Source organism: Corvus cornix, chromosome 1 (genome assembly GCF_000738735.6).
Source record: "Corvus cornix cornix isolate S_Up_H32 chromosome 1, ASM73873v5, whole genome shotgun sequence".
NCBI lineage: Eukaryota > Metazoa > Chordata > Aves > Passeriformes > Corvidae > Corvus > Corvus cornix.
In genome coordinates, this window is record NC_046332.1 from 116,772,008 (window position 1) to 116,788,119 (window position 16,112).

Genomic DNA, 16,112 nt, shown 5'->3' on the forward strand with positions numbered 1-16,112 from the left:
GATTTCTGGAGCTGGATGGAGTCAAGCGAGTCTCTGAGTTGGAGTGAAATCAGCAGGGCAAGCAAAGTGAACCCAGGTTCTCCCACAGATCCAAGGAAAACTCAATGACATGGAAATAAAACCTCAAATCCCTGACAGGAGGGTCCAGTTCTGGCTCCTGCAGGAGAGCCCTGGAGGGGCTGGAGCGTGTCCAGGGCAGGGAAGGGAGCTGGGAAGGGGCTGGAGCCCCAGGAGCGGCTGAGGGAGCTGGGAAAGGGGCTCAGGCTGGAGCAAAGGAGGCTCAGGGGGGACCTTGTGGCTCTGCACAAGTCCCTGCCAGGAGGGGGCAGGGACAGGGGGAGAGGAAATGGCCTCAAATGGCACCAGGGGAGGCTCAGGTTGGAGATTGGAAACAATTTTTCCCTGCCAGAGTGGTGAGGCCTTGGGATGAGCTGCCCAGGGAGTGCTGGAGTCACTGTCTCTGGGAGTGCTCAGGAGGAGTCTGGATGTGGTCCTTGGGGACAGGCTTTGGGGTGCTGCTGGTGCTGCTGGGGTGGCACTGGGTGATCCTGGAGGGCTCTTCCCACCTCAGTAATTCTGGGATTCTGGGATATTCCCTGCAGAGATTATGGAGCAGATCAGGTGCCTCTCAGTTCCCCGTAACCACTGGTTTTGTTGGAATGTTTCCCAGTGAAATCAGGGCAATATTAAGACACGAATCAGGCATCCTGCAGCTTCCAGCATTTGTTTCCCTCCTGAGAAGCTGTGGGGCTCTGCTGGCACTGTCCCTGATCCCATCCCACTCTGGAATCTGACTGGAATATGTTCTCCAAATCCAATCTGGAGCATGGAGCTGCTCCTGGGGATGGAGCTCTTTTCTCTTCTCTTCATTAGAATTCCTTCCATTTATCCTTCCAAAGCCCTTCCTCTTCCAGGTGGGAAAAGTGGGAACCATGGAATGGTTTGGGTTGGACAGGAGCTTAAAGCTCATCCCATTCCCACCCCCTGCCATGGGCAGGGACACCTTCCAGTGTCCCAGATTTATTTCTTTTTAATTTTCCCTCTTTTCTTCTCTTTTAATTGCTGGGGACATCAGCTTGGAAAATCCTGGTCAGGCCTGGTGTCTCCTGGGAATGTGATAGCGGCCCCACATTCCAAAGGACGTTTGAGTGCCTGGAAAGCTGCACCTTTATTTTATTCTTTAATTCTTTAAAGCCTAATTAAAATTAAAAGAGCTCCAGGAGCGTTTGGACAGCGCTGCCAGGGATGCCCAGGCTGGGATTGGTGGGATGTTCCTGCAGGGCCAGGGGTGGGACTGGGTGATCCCTGTGGGTCCTTCCCAACTCAGGATATTCTGGGATTCCATGAAAACCTTTCCCTATAAATGAGCAGTCCTGGAGAGACTGCACATGGAATCCGGTTCTCCTGGAATTTCAAATGATCCCGGAGTATCCCGGGTCACCTGAAGGTTATTGAGGAAACCCCGGAGACCAGGAGCGATCGTTCCCGAGGAGCGACACAGAAGTGCTGCGGAAATGAGGAGAACTTGGAATCCCGGCTGGTTTTTATCACTTCCTTCCCTTTGAGGGACACAATTCCCGAGCCAATTCCTTTTTGATTGCTGCTCTCCCAGCAGTGGCCGCTGGAGCTTCAGAGAGAGAGGCTTTTCCCACCCATTTGGGATCATAAATCGCGGCAGGATCAAACGGATCGCGGCTCTTTTGCTCCTGCTGCACCTTTTGTTTGGGAAACCTCGTTTTCCAGGATTGTACTGGGGCTTTTTTATTAAAAAAAAATTTTTTTATTCAGTTTTTATTTTGTATCTTGCAGAGTTTTCAGCTATTTCTGGGAATTGTTGAGGAAATAACCTCCTTTTATTTGTATATTTATATTTTTAATTGTAGTGGGGTTTTAATTTAAAAATGTTTTTTATTCTGTTTTCTTTTGTATCTTTCCAAGTTCTCAGCTGTTTCTGGGAACTGTTGGGAAATGACCTCATTTTATATCATTGTAGTGGGGTTTTTTTATTTAAAAATTATTATTATTTTCTTCTATTTTGTATTTTTCAGAGTTTTCACCTATTTCTAGGGATTGTTGGGGAAATAACCTCATTTTATATCATTGTAGTGGGGGGTTTTTTAATTAAAAATTCTTTTTATTCTGTTTTATTTTGTATTTTTCAGAGTTTTCAGCTGTTTCTAGGGATTGTTGGGGAAATAACCTCATTTTATATCATTGTAGTGGGGGGGTTTTATTTAAAAATTATTTTTATTCCGTTTTATTTTGTACCTTTTGGAGTTTTCAGCTGTTTCTGGGAATTGCATGTGGTGTTGTACACACAGAGTGACACCCAGTTCAAACATCCCATCACTTCCATTTGACTTTTTTATTTGATTCTCAATATAATTTAGAGTAACTTCAGCTGAGAGCTGACTGAAATATTTCATCTTCCTTTCTTTGCTGTGTCAAAGCACCAAACCATCCTATGAGGGGAAAAAAAGATGTTTTGATCAGTGCCAGGCAGCAACTGCCCTTAATGCTGTTAAAAATAACATTTTTGGGTAAAAGAGAAGGAGATTTAAATGATGCTGTGTCATATTATGACATGCTGGGATTAGTCAGTGCATAATTCCATAGATTAGTCATGAAATAACAGGAAAACACGAAGTAAAAGAACTTCCATAAGAGAGGATTTAGTTTAAAATGAAGTTTAAAAGGTCTATATTGGACTCTGGGGAACCAGGTTTAATTTAAGCAATTAAAACCAGTTTTAATTTGTGTTTTCTTCCAGATTGGGCATTTCTTGGGAAATTGCTGAAATGTTTCTAGAGATTCAGAGAATCCTGGAATACCCTGAGTGGGAAGGGACCCACAGGGATCACCCAGTCCCACCCCTGGCCCTGCCCAGACCCCCCAGCAATCCCAGCCTGGGCATCCCTGGCAGCGCTGTCCAAACGCTCCTGGAGCTCTGGCAGCCTCGGGGCCGTGCCCATTCCCTGGGGAGCCTGGGCAGTGCCCAGCAGCCTCTGCAGGAAGAACCTTTCCCTAAAATCCAACCTAACCCTGCCCTGGCCCAGCTCCAGCCACTCCCTCTGCTTTAATACTTGGATCAATCCCAAATTTCAAAATGTCAGAACTTTGATGAGAAAAGAAGTTCAGAGTTTTGGTCAGCTCTGAAATGAAGGTTCGTGGTTGGAACTTCAGTCAAAAAGTGATCTCAGGTAATTTTCTATTTCTTATCCATGTTTTATGACTTCATGATGCCCCAAAATGCTGGGGCTGCCCCTGGATCCCTGGCAGTGCCCAAGGCCAGGCTGGACATTGGGGCTTGGAGCAGCCTGGCACAGTGGGAGGTGTCCCTGCCATGGCAGGGGTGGCTCTGGATGGGCTTTAAGGTCCTTCCTGACCCAATCCTTCTGGGATTCTGTGATTCCAGCTGAAGTCTGAGCCTGCAGATAAGCAGAGGATTTTGCTGGAAAGGCCACACATGCCCCTGACCTCTCCTTTCCCCTGGAATGCCGTGGAATCCACGGCACTGCAGCTGCAGCTGTGCCTGATGGATCCTCTGAGAACCAACTGAGCTGGGAAAAAATCCATTTGCAGCTGAATTAGAGAACCATGGAATTCTGGATGGGTTGGGTTGGGAGGGATTGTAGGGATCATCCAGAGCCAGCCCTGCCATGGCAGGGACACCTCCCACTGTCCCAGGCTGCTCCAAGCCCCAATGTCCAGCCTGGCCTTGGGCACTGCCAGGGATCCAGGGGCAGCCCCAGCTGCTCTGGGAATTCCATCCCAACCCCTCACCACCCTCACAGGGAAGGATTTTTGTAGGACAGAAACTCCATTTGAGTGAAGTTCTGGCAACATCTTGTTCTTTTTTTTAAACTGGTTTAACCACAAGCTCTGGTGATGTTTGACTTTGGTTCAGCTTCCTGAGAAAAACCCAGAACTGTGCAGCCTCCCAGGGTGCAAACAGGGCCTGGGTTTAATGAATTCATTTATTTCTGTGAGGACCTGACTTAATTTCAGCCAGACTCAGCAAGGTAAACCTGCGACGTGGTTTAAACTCAGTGCTGGCCTGGAGCCTAAGCCACAGTTGCTGGCACAGAACCCCGGGAGGGGTGAGGCTGGAAGGGCCAGCTGTGGTCACCTGGGATCATCCCAGAGCCCAGGGCCCAGGAGTGTGGATATTCTGGAACATCCCCAGGGAGGAGGCTCCAGCCCCTCTCTGGGCTCTGTTCCAGCCCGGGCCCTGCCCAGGGCAGCAGTTCTGCCTCCTGTGCAGGGCAATTGCCGGGCTCAGGCCCTGCCCGTGGCTCTGGTGCCGCTGCCGGGCCCCGGAGCAGAGCCCGGGCCGTGCCCTGAGCCCTCCCTGCAGCCAGGGACACCCAGGGATTGGAGCTGGGCAGGATTTCCATCGTTTCCATCGTTGCTCCGAGCCAGGAGCAGAGCACAGCCAGTGAAGATGAAGAGCTTTGCTCCAAACCCTGACCTGAACCGAGGCACAAATGGAGACAAATCCTGCACGGATCTCGAGCTGGTTGGTTTGAATACTTGAGGCTATTTATTTTTCAAGCTCCAGTTTGGCTCTTCTGATCTCCCTCTTCTCTCTTGCTCCCAGTCATTTATCATTCCCTTCATCAGGAGCAGTTTTCCAAATGTGCCACTGCCTGCTAGCCCAGCCTAAAGAATCTCCTGGAGTTTCCCATGGAGCCATCTGTTCTTTCCTCAGGCCTTTCATTAATGAACTCCTGTCAGTGATGACTCGGGGTGGCCCCAGGTGCCGTTTGTGTTCCCTAATTTCCCTGATCTGTGGGTCTGGACACAGAGTCCCTGTGCAGCTCCCTCCCTCCCCCTGGAACAATTGGACATTTCGGGGTGCCTTTGTCAGAGCTGATTACTGAAGCCTTTACAGCAGCCTTGTTCCACGTGTGCCATTTCTCCTCCATTGTTCCCTGCTCCCTGTTCTCCTTGGCTTGCAAGTGAGGCAGGAGAAGCCATCACTGTCAGCTGCTTCCTGGCCGGAATGAGGGGGTGGAAGGGGCTCCTGAAGTGTTCCAGGAGATGGAGCAGGGCTGGGACACTTCACCTGGATGGAGAATCTTCCTCAGGTTCCTATCTGCCCTCACAGCGTAGGATCAGTGTAGGGAAGGCAGCTCAGCAGCCAGGACAAGTCTCCTCAGAGTGAATCCCAGAACTCCAGAATGGTTTGGGTTGGAAGGGATTTTAAGGATCATCCAGTGCCACCCTTGCCATGGGCAGGGACACCTTCCACTGTCTCAGGTGGCTCCAAGCCCCATCCAACCTGGCCCTGGAAATGAGAACTTATCCAAGTGCCTTTTATGTTCACTCTGAGGTTGCAGAAGACATTTGGGCTTTGCCCTCCCTGGCTGCCCCTCAGCCCCATTCCAGAGGGCACAGATTCCTTTGGAGGTGGATTTGCATGTCCCAGCCTGGCCCTTGCACAGCACAATCCCATGGATGGTTATCTGGGAACAGTTCCCTGAGTTGTGGCCTCGTTGGTGCTCAGCAACTGGGAGTCCTGGGAAGGACTGGATTCCTTACTGGAAAATTCTGGTAGTTCTGGCACCTTCCTGCTCACCCTTTGCAGCCTCAAATCCAGAATGCGGCAGCATAAATTTGGAATCCCAAATTCTAACATCAACTCAAAATGGCCTAATTTTCCCAGCACAGGTAGGATGTGGAGCTGCTGGAGAGAGGCCAGAGGAGGCCACAGAGCTGCTCCAGGGCTGGAGCCCCTCTGGAGCCAGGCTGGGAGAGCTGGGAGTGCTCACCTGGGGAAGAGAAGGCTCCAGGGAGAGCTCAGAGCCCCTTGCAGGGCCTAAAGGGGCTCCAGGAGAGCTGCAGAGGGACTGGGGACAAGGGATGGAGGGCCAGGAGCCAGGGAATGGCTTCCCAGTGCCAGAGGGCAGGGCTGGATGGGAGATTGGGCAGGAATTGTTCCCTGGCAGGGTGGGCAGGCCCTGGCACAGGGTGCCCAGAGCAGCTGGGGCTGCCCCTGGATCCCTGGCAGTGCCCAAGGCCAGGTTGGACATTGGGGCTTGGAGCAGCCTGGGACAGTGGGAGGTGTCCCTGCCATGGAATGGGATTGGCTTTAAGGTCCCTCCCAACCCAAACCATTCCAGGATTTTATCATTTTAGGCCTGCCTACAACAGTGGCTTAACTAAAGTCCTCCTTGTGCTCATGGACATGGGTGGGAGCACCTGTGGGCTGGGTTTTTATGGCTGGAAGGCACCAAAATGACATTCCATGGAATTCTGGGGTTTGCCTGACTCAGTAAATTTGGAATTCCATTAAAAAAAAAAAAAACCCTTTGGCTGGGAACAAATATCCTGGCAATTCCTGGTCCTGGTGAGTGTGCCTGGGCTGTCTCCAGAAGGAGGCAATTCCTCAGGTGTTTTCCCACTTCTGCATGTTTTCCATGTTTTCCCTGATTCCAGGGTGAAGGATTTGGGGAGCTCTGAGGCCAACGGGAGCCCTGCTCCTGGGGGATTATTTGGGGATCCCAGCAGGGCAAGGTGGGGATTTTGGCTCCTGCTCTTCCTGCTTGGCCCTCTGTAGGTGCCAGCGTGAGTTTGATCCAATTCCTGGGAATGCTGTCTGAGACAATCCATCCCAATTTTCTCACACTGGGCTCTAATTAAGGCTGGGCAGGCAGAGGTGGAGCAGACAAGGTGTGATTGTTTCCTCCTTGCCCAGCTGGGTGTTCCAAAGGGAATTGCTGCTGCTCCAGGTGCTGCCTGCTCCTCCTCTGATCCCAGGCATTCCCAATCTTCCATCTTCGCGGGATTTTTCCCGTTGTTTGGTCGGAAAACTGTAACAAGCTCAGGTTTCCCTTCCAGCTGAGCCTTTAGTGAGGGAAAAATTGAATTATTGTGTTCACTGCTCCTTTATGGGCCGATAAGGAGCTGTCCCAGCACATGGATTAGGCCTCGTACTGCCGGATTTTTCCCTTTATTTCTTTTCCTGAGGAGTCTCAAGCCTCACATCCCCTCTTGGGTTTTTTCCCTAAATGAATGAGGTATCACTTGAGGTTGAAACCTAAACTGCTGCTCCCCTCCCTTACCCCCGAGGAGGGGTTGGATTCAGCTCATCCTCCCGACTCCAAACCTCAGTGCCTGGGATATTCAATGACATTCCAGCCGGGACCACACCAGGAGCTCTGTGCTGGGCATCTCAGCTCCAGAGCAGGCCTCTTCTCCCTTCAATTCCTCCTGTCATGTGGGCTCTGCAGTGCTGGAGGGCAACGTTTGACCTAAAAAGGAAGGAATTATTTTCAGATGTCCCCAAGAGCGGCACTTCCAGCCCTGGAGAAGTGGTGGCATCTTAAAACAATTGATTGGAAGAAGTGGTGGCAGCTTTCCCAGAAACTTCGCTCCCTGGCACGGAGCTGGGGAGGTTTCCTTGCTGAGGAGGAGACTCCATGTGGGAACTGCCAGGGTACAGTGGGCAAGTGGAGCTTGGATGGCTTTCAACCCCCTGATCCCAGGAAATGAGCCGGGAACTCTCTGCCTCTGGCTCGGGCAGGGCGGAGGAATGAATGGAGGAGGACTGGGAGCTTCCTGAGCTTCCATAATTTGGGTTTTAAGACCTTTTCTGAGCTCTTCTCACCGGGTGCTCCAGCAGCCAGGGGCTCTCCTTTTCCGAGGGCCTTTTATTCCCATTTTAAGGTGGTGGAAGACATTTGGAACTTGCCGTCCTTGGCTGCCCCTCAGCTCAGGCCTCACCAAGTTCCCTTTTCAGAGGGATTTGGAGGTGGATTTGCACATTCCAGCCTGCACAATTTGATTATCTGGTTATCTGGGAACAGTATTTATCATTATTATTCTCATTATTATTATCATTATCATTTTCATTTTCATCATTATTTTATTATTATTGTCGAGGTATTATTGAGTCATTGTTGAGTCACTGTTGAGTTATTATTGAGTCTCAGTCATTATTGAGTTATTACAGAGTTGTTTTGTTGTTGTTGTTGTTGTTTATTATTATTATTATTATTATTATTATTATTATTATTACCACCTTGCTGGTGCTCAGCAACTGGGAACTTGCAGGCAGGTGGCCTGATAAGAACTGGAAAGGACTGGCAGGGTTTTAGCTCAGGAATTTGGGTTTTTCCCTGTGGCCTGGGCCAAATTCCACAGGGATATGAGGCAGGAAAAGTGCTCCAGGCAGGGATGGGGATCTGGAGTTCCTGGGGTTGAGATTGGGGTTGTGCTGCCTCACGGTGGGAATTTGCTGGATCCCAAAGTTCCCCTGGTGGCAGGGGAAAGGTGCAGATGGGGCTGGGAATGGTGGAAAACTGTGCAGAGCCACAAGGTCCCCCCTGAGCCTCCTTTGCTCCAGCCTGAGCCCCTTTCCCAGCTCCCTCAGCCGCTCCTGGGGCTCCAGCCCCTTCCCAGCTCCCTTCCCTGCCCTGGACACGCTCCAGCCCCTCCAGGGCTCTCCTGCAGGAGCCAGAACTGGGCACAGCCCTCGAGGGGCCTCTCAGTGCCCAGCACAGAGGGACAATCCCTGCCCTGCTCCTGCTGGACACACAATTCCTGATCCAGGCCAGGGGCCAGTGGCCTCCTTGCCCACCTGGGCACCCCTGGGCTCATGTCCAGCCGCTGGCACCAGCACCCCCAGGGCTTTTCCAAGGACACCAGGAGCAATTTCTCCATGGAAAGGGAGGTCAGGCCTTGGCAGGGGCTGCCCAGGGAGGTTTGGAGTGCCCATCCCTGGAGGTGTCCCAGGAAGGGCTGGAGGTGGCACTCAGTGCTCTGGGCTGGGGACAAGGTGGGCATGGGGCACAGCTGGGCCTGGCTGGGCTGGGAGGGCTTTTCCAGCCTCAGGGATTCTGGGATTCTGTGGAATTTTGCATTTTTAACCTCTCTCCTCTGTGTGTGCAGAGAAGGAACCAGCCTTGCCTGGCAGCAGAGCTGCCTCAGCCTCATCCCTCCATCACTGTTATCAGCTCAGAGCTCTTTGCTATCAGCTCATTATCAATGCTACTGCTGATAACAGCTCCTACACCAGCCTTGGTTCTCTGGGCTTTGGGTTGCACCAGAAATCTTCTTTTAAAGCAGTTTTTCATGTGCCATTGGAGCCCAAGAGGGCACCAAGTTCCTAAAAAAGATGATCCCACAAGATTTAGCATTTCCATGATCTCTTCTCCTCTGCTTCTGAGATTTGCAGTCCCTGAACTCCAGAAACATTTTCTCTCTTGTTCACGCTTGACCTCCAACTTCTCCAGAAGCTGAATCCTGCCCTGGGCTCACTCTGCAAGACTCAGTGGAAATTTTTAAGTGGGTAATCAGAGATGGGCATTTAGAATTCACCAAGAGCTCGGTGCTTGATTTCTGGATCTGCCTCTTCTTACGGAAGGCCCCAACAGGACTGGAAAAAATGTTTGTGTTTCCCTCTTCCTTATCTCCGGGAATGTCCAGAAAATGCTCCTGGTTTTTACAAAATATGGTTGTGCTCTTTGTCCCAAGGAGTTCCTGTGGCAGAAAATTCCCCAGGCTGGTTCTGGACTTCTTTGGGAAGTATTTCCTGGGGTTTTATGGCTGGAAGGCACCAAAATGACATTCCATGGAATTCTGGGGTTTGTCTGACTCAGTAAATTTGAAATTCCATTAAAAAAAAAAAAACCCTTTGGCTGGGAACAAATATCCTGGCAATTCCTGGTCCTGGTGAGTGTGCCTGGGCTGAGGTGTCTCAAACGGATGGAGCTGGAATCTCCTCCAGGGTGTGCCTGTGGCTCCTGTGTGGTATCAGGGGCTGCAGGGCCATGGGTATTAACGTGGGTATTAATGTGGGTATTAATGTGGGTATTAATGTGGGTATTAACGTGGGTATTAACGTGGGTATTATCATCTCCTGAGCAGCAGCAAAGCACAAATCTGGTGAGGAGCGAGTGATTTTCTCCAACAGAATGGAGTTTTTCAATCTTGCTCTAATCCTGCTCTTAAATCTCATCAGCCAGGATGACTTTTTAATATCATTTGTGTCCAGAAAATAGAAATCTAGAAAAATAGCAGCTTTTTCTGAGGGAGAGGAATGAGGTAGAGAAATGCCTTTAGTCTGCAACCTGAATGGTGGCCCTCTCATCCCACACACTTGTGCACAATCATGCTGCAGCTGGAAAACCAAGGATCAGGATGGGAGGCCTTTATGAAATCCCTCAGGAGGTTGAAACTTGGAATTAAATCTGGTTTTGCCCAATCTGTGACAATGTGGCTCCATGGGAACTTCACGGGCCAGGACCAGCTGTGCTTCAAGTGCAAATCTCGATTTTTGCTGCATTTGGCCACAAAATTTGGTGCAGTTCAGGCCTCGTTCCAGGGGCAGTTGGATGGCAAAGGGATCTTGTTCTGCTCCCTTTGTGCTCCAGACTTGCTGGCTCAGGTGAGAAAAAGCTGTGTTGGCATCCAGGTGAGCTGTGCACAGATTCCCTGCTGGGTGTGAGCAAATGCCAAGGAATTGCAGTGGTGGGGAAATGTCAGAATGGGAGAATTGTAGAATGGAGTCGTGGAATGGCTTGGGATGGAAGGGTCTGGAAAGGGCATCTAATTCCAACCCTCTGCCATAGGTGGGGATGCCACTCACTATCCCAGATTGCTCCGACCTGGCCTTGGGCACTGCCAGGGATCCAGGGGCAGCCCCAGCTGCTCTGGGCACCCTGTGCCAGGGCCTGCCCACCCTCCCAGGGAACAATTCCTGCCCAATCTCCCATCCAGCCCTGCCCTCTGGCACTGGGAAGCCATTCCCTGGCTCCTGGCCCTCCATGCCTTGGGAATTGTCTCTCTCCAGCTTTCCTGCAGCTCCTTCAGGCCCTGCAAGGCCACACTGAGCTCAGCCCAAAGCTTCTCCTCTCCAGGCTGAACAATCCCAGCTCTCGCAGCCTTTCCTCCCAGCAGAGCTGCTCCATCCCTCTGCTCATCCTGGTGCCTCCTCTGGCCTCTCTCCAGCAGCTCCACGTCCTCCCTGTGCTGGTCCCAGGGCTGGGGCAGCTCTGCAGGTGGGCTCTCACCTGGGCACAGGGGCACAGGGGCACCATCCCAATCCCTTCCCTGCTGCCCACACTGGGGCTCAGCCCAGGGCATGGGGGGCTCTGGGCTGGGGCAGGTCCAGCTCTCCCAGGGCTGCTCCATCTCCTCATCCCAACCTGGATTGATCCCAGGGGTTGTCCCAATCCATGTCCAGCACCAGCCCTTGGCATTTCCCAAAGGATTTGCAGGCCCAGGGGCTCCTGTGGGACACAGGAGGAGCTGCCGCCAATAAAGTGCCACAGAGAGCAATTTCTGCCTCTCTCCAGTTGGGCACCGCTCTGCCCAGACACTTTCATCGCTCCAATTTCCTAACAAGGGAACAATATTGTCTGCCCAGCCCTGAGGGAAGTGTTGTGAAAATAAAGGAATGGGAGTTGTGCAAGGCCAGAGAAGCAGCTTTTCAGAGGTGTTTATTCAAATATGGAGGGCAATAGAAGCAAACACTCCCAGCAATGCTGGGCCTCATTATTCCCAACTCCACTTAAACCTCTGGCTGCATTTCTGGGCTCCTGAAGAAACTGGGGAGTTTTTAGGCCTTGGAAAAGCCTTGGAATGACACCCAAAGAGAAATCAGTAAGGAAGTGAACAAGTGTCTATTTAAGGATATAAGGACGTTTACTGCGGGAGATAAGGACTTTCTTTGGAGGCAATTGGAATTGTGTGCTGTAAATAATGTTTGCTAACTCTGGATGGTTGTGGGAAAACAAATTATGGAAAAGCTGTTGGGAGAATGTGGCCACTGCCACATGTGGAGGGAGCATGGGCTGAAGGAAAAACACCACGGGGTTGAGTCATTAAAAGCTCTTATCTGAGGGTGTTGATAGGAGAGAGGGAAATGAGGCTTCTGCAACCCCGCTGCAGGTTGGAAGGGAGTCATTCCCTGTGCAGATTCCTGGGCTACTTGGGAAAAATGGGAAAGGGACTGTGTGGCAAGGTGGAGCCAGGTGGGGGTCAGGCTCTGCTCCCAGGGAACAGGGACAGGAGGAGAGGGAACGGCCTCAGGCTGGGCCAGGGCAGGCTCAAGTTGGACAGCAGCAGGAATTTCCCCATGGAAAGGGAGCTCAGGCCTTGGCAGGGGCTGCCCAGGGAGGTTTGGAGTGCCCATCCCTGGAGGTGTCCCAGGAAGGGCTGGAGGTGGCACTCAGTGCTCTGGGCTGGGGACAAGGTGGGCATTGGGCACAGCTGGGCCTGGCTGGGCTGGGAGGGCTTTTCCAGCCTCAGGGATTCTGGGATTCCGTGAACACTTTGCTGCTGAAATTAAGGAAGTCTCTCCTAAGGATGTGTGTTTTCCCTAAGATTTATGATGAAATTCACTTGGACTTTGATGGCGGAAGGTAAAACCATGGCCCAGGAAAACCGAATTTCAGGTTTCTGCTAAATTGTAACATCCTGAGAATAGCAAAGCTCTCCAGAGGGAAATTCCTTCCAGTGATGGGATAATTTATCAAATCCAACTCTCATCCTGGGAATCAGCACAATGAAATCGGCTGAACCTTTCAGAACAAACGAGAGACGGAATTTTACCTGAGTTCAGTGCCTGCCACACCAACTTTCATCCCAAATTATTGAAGTCTGCTGAGGTGACAGATCCAGAAAAATCACATTGTGCTGTGTCACTCCTTGGCAGCTGCTCCCAATCCCTGTTGGACTCGGTGGACGTTGTTTCATTTGCAGAACCCTTGGGATTTGCAATGCATTTCAGAATTTGGCCTTCCAAACTCATGGCACCGAGTGGGCCTGGCTGCCTCCCAGGCCGTGTGTGTGAGAATTGCTTTTTTATTCCCGGTTGGAATGTGGTCAATTTATAAGATCTCCCCACACCCTTTCTCTGCAGGAGTCACTTCATTTCTTTGTGAGCTTTGCTGTTAACTGTGCATAATTTGGGGTTTTCATTGTTCTCCCCCTGCTTTTGAGGCCGCTTTGTGAGTTTTGAAAAGATGTTAATTTTCCTTTTGTTGTTTTCTGTTGACCACTTAATCCTTTCCCGTTCCAATTGTTTTTCTTATTGCTCTCCTCCAACTTTTCTGTTGTTTGAAATGTCTGTCATCCCAAACTCGCCTTTGTTCTCTCAACAATGATTTTGGGGGCCTCCCTGCTGAGGCGCATTCCAAATGTGTGTGTGGCTGTGGATGGGGGATTTTGGCCTTCCCTGCTCTTTGACGCCTCTCTTTCCTTCATCTGGGCTATCAGCAGATCCAAGCAGCTCCAGTTCTTTCCTTGGAATCTGACTGCCAGGCAGAATCACCGGGAGCTCCATGTCCCTCAGACTCCACCAGGGTGAATTAACTTTATGGGTTTTGGGCTGACCACAGCTCCACCTTAGCCCAGAAAATGAGCTGAAGTCTCCCAAACCTCCCAGCAGCTCTGCGCACATTCGGGAGCTGTGTCTTTATCCTTCCTACAACTGTGGAAGCCATCCAAAACCGTGACTCATTCCCTCAAAAAGAATGGAGAATAGGCTGAAATCCCTGGGGGTATTTTCTGGTCAGAGGGGAAGTCCAGATATTTATCAGGTACTAAAATATTTTCATTTCAGTTCAAAGAATTTCACCTCAAAAGACCTTGGTTCCTCATAACCATGTCCAAAGGTGTGGGAATCACAGCTGGGAGGAATTCTGAGAATTTTGGGGTGGCAAGGGTCAGATTTTAAAGATATTTGGGTGCCCAGAGTTAGATAACAGCAATATTGTCTCCCTGAGCCTGGAGATCCTGAACTCAATTCCACTCCAAGCCCTGCAGGAATTCAGTAACTAAAGACGAAAACCACTGGATGAAAATGGGGCAGGGATGCTTCATTATTGCCTCCAGGAGGATGAATGGAAGTGCCAAACAGGAGGAGAGGATTTAGGACTGTGGTTTCTGCAGGCAGAGAGAAGCCTCTGGGAAGAGCCAGGTTTTTTGGGATGGGTGGGATTTAAGGAACCTGCTTGGAAGTCCTTGGAACCTTCTGGGAAACTTCTTGCTGTTGGATTCGTTTCCATGGATATTGAAGCAGCAGGATTTGAAAGTCTTGGTACCCACACCAAAATTAGAGCTTCTGTTCACTGCTATAACAGCTCAGCACTTCCAGGTGTATTTTATCCTGGGTGGAAGTGGTTAGGAATGGGAATCACTGAGGTGCTCCAAAAAAAATGGGCTCCTTTAGGGGAATTTGCCATTCCCACATTTGCCATTCCCACCCCAAACAGTTTTATTGCTGTAAAAGCAAATTTGAGATTGACCATGAGGCTTTTAAATGTGTGACCTTCCACCAAACCATCCTGGACAAGAATTCCTGAGGGAATGCTGCAGAACACCAACCATTCCATCCAGGATCTGTCTCTGGGGATTGGAACTGGATTACAGAGGGCAGATTCTCACCCTCACCCTGGAAAACTGGAAATACTGACAGAAATCCAGCTTTTCTGGAGTATTTAAGTCAACAGTTGGGCTTGGAGCAGCTGGGGTAGTTGTGCTCACATCTCCTCACTGGCCCAGTGCAAGGCTGCAGTGTCACAGAATCATGGATTGGTTTGGAAGGACTTTACGGATCATCCCATTCCACCCCACCATGGGCAGGGACACCTTCCGCTGTCCCAGGCTGCTCCAAGCCCCAATGTCCAACCCGGCCTTGGGCACTTCCAGCTTCTCCTACTTCACCACCCAACCCTCTGCACAGCTGGAGACCTCCCACCTGCCAGGGAAAGGTCTTCCCCTTCCCTGAAGTTGTGCCAATTCCCTAAGGAACATCCCAGCCCTGGTTTGGTGAGTTCCAGGTGAGGAGCGACAACTTTTCTTGGATGAAACTTTAAACTTGGTGGTGTCTCTGAGCTGGGGACAAACGGAGCTTTTAGGAGAACCGAGCAGCAATTTCTCCGGCATTCTGGCTCCATGGGAGGGGATTTTTCCAGGACACAAGGCTGGGAATCACACCCTGCTGCAGCTCAGGAGCTGTCCCGTGGCAGATAACGATCTTCCCTCAGTAAATTCATTAAGTGCACACACACAAAGACTCCCTTTGGACAATTAGGACCACAAGGGAGGGTTTGGGAAGATGATTGCTCCCTCCTGGGAAGAGATGAAAGCCTCCAGTGGGAAAGAGAAGAGATTTTTCCTGATAGATCTTCAGATTAAACCCGAGGGGCTGCTTGAGCTGGAAGTCTGCCTTCTGTTTTGTATCAATAACTGGATTTCAAATGCTTGGCTCCCACTCCTGTTTGTAGGTAATGGTTCTCTGCTGAGCTCCCTCTGCTTTCTTGGAGGTGGATTAGGACATAATTAAATATGAGCAACTCTAACGAAAACCATGGGTCTATCAAAGCTAATTAATTGCTGGGTCTGGTTTGGAACTTGGGAGGATCACCACAAACAATGGATTTGTTCCATCTTCCCTGAGTACTTCACTCCTGCCTGGTCTATTTACAGCTGAATCCTTGGGATTTGCTGCAAGCAAGCAGAAAACCATCATTTTCTTGTGCAAACACAAAGGACAGGGTGCTCCTCATGTTTATTAATGCCTCTGTGGTGACTGCTTGGGGTAAACTCTGCTTAAGCCTCTCTTTCACTACTAGAGACGGAAAAAGGAGCCCTCTTGGAAATGAAAACCAGGGAATTTCTCTCCTGTTGCAGCTGCAAGGAGAGTTGGTAAAATGGCAAAGAATTCATGCCTGGCTAATGGGGCATCACTAAAGATTCACTGAGTTTGTGCAGAGACAGAAATTCAGGAGGAATCGGAGCCAGAGGTGGGTTTGGTCCATGGCTCCGTGGGCAAGCCCAGCTGCTGGAAGCTGGCGCTTCCCAAGGCTGCCCATGGAACAGCAGAGCTGCTGCTCTGTGGGACAGGGCAGGGAGATGTTTCTGCAAAAGACAACCATTTAAATGGAAGAAAACCTGAAAATTTAACCAGTGTTGGGAAAGGTCTTCATGTTTTGAGATGAATTTGAAGGTGGATGAGTCTCCATCTGTCCCATCCTTCCCCGTCCTCAGCCTCAGCCCATCCTTTTGGGATTGCTGCATCTGGAGAGGCGGAAGAGCAGCTGGAACAGAGACAAAGGAGGGTTTAGCCAGCCCAAAATCCAATTCTCTCAGTTCCTGTG